General features: G+C 46.3%; 1 non-coding gene across 1 annotated transcript; it reads right to left on the minus strand.

Annotated features, from left to right (window-relative positions):
• Positions 1-351: 351 nt before the first annotated feature.
• Trnav-cac (transfer RNA valine (anticodon CAC)) lies at positions 352-424 on the minus strand. Its single transcript has one exon. It is a non-coding gene; the product is annotated as a tRNA-Val (tRNA).
• Positions 425-1,129: the final 705 nt, after the last annotated feature.

Consider the following 1,129-nt stretch of genomic DNA (forward strand, 5'->3'; position numbering starts at 1 on the left):
GTAGTTTAGTTACCTGTTGACCTGACTTCCCTGTGAGGAATAAATTGTTTCTGTCCTAATTTAATCTCTCTGACCAGACTATTATACTCACCTCCAAGTTACTGACCTAACGAGTGACCTCACCAGAGATTACCGCCCCTCCTGCCCTGGGTCGTGACCTACTTCTGATCTCACTCCCCTAAGCTTCTGCAGCTGCTTTCTTAAGCCCTCATAGTCTGCCTTCCTGAAGTCAGGTATTAATGTGTTGTTACTGCTTACTCTATCCTCACATTCAATATTAAATCTAATTACCTTACGATCACTGTTACCTAATGAATCCCCATAATAATAATTATTTTGAAGTAAATAAGATGTGCTCACCAGGGCTCGAACCTGGGACCTTCTGTGTGTGAGACAGATGTGATAACCACTACACCATGAGCACCTCTACCTCTATTACACCTTCTTTCCCTCATCTCCTCCTTCTCCACACCTTCTTGTCACCTTTTCACCTCCTCACCTCTACCACACCTTCTTGTCACCTTTTCACCTCCTCACCTCTACCACACCTTCTTGTCACCTTTTCACCTCCTCACCTCTACCACACCTTCTTGTCACCTTTTCATCTCCTCACCTCTACCACACCTTCTTGTCACCTTTTCATCTCCTCACCTCTACCACACCTTCTTGTCACCTTTTCATCTCCTCATCCTCCACACCTACTTGTCACCTTATCATCTCCTCACCTCTACCACACCTTCTTGTCACCTTTTCATCTCCTCACCTCTACCACACCTTCTTGTCACCTTTTCATCTCCTCACCTCTACCACACCTTCTTGTCACCTTTTCATCTCCTCACCTCTACCACACCTTCTTGTCCTTTTCATCTCACCTCTACCACACCTTCTTGTCACCTTTTCATCTCCTCACCTCTACCACACCTTCTTGTCTCCTTTTCATCTCCTCACCTCTACCACACCTTCTTCCCCTCATCTCCTCCTCCTCCATACCTTCTTGTCTCCTTTTCATCTCCTCACCTCTACCACACCTTCTTCACCTCATATCCACCTTCTCCACACCTTCTTGTTTCTTTAATCTCCCGCACCTCTACCACACCTTCTTCCCCTCATCTCCTCCTTCTCCCCACCT

This window comes from Eriocheir sinensis, unplaced genomic scaffold, assembly GCF_024679095.1.
Source record: "Eriocheir sinensis breed Jianghai 21 unplaced genomic scaffold, ASM2467909v1 Scaffold710, whole genome shotgun sequence".
NCBI classification, from domain to species: Eukaryota; Metazoa; Arthropoda; class Malacostraca; order Decapoda; family Varunidae; genus Eriocheir; species Eriocheir sinensis.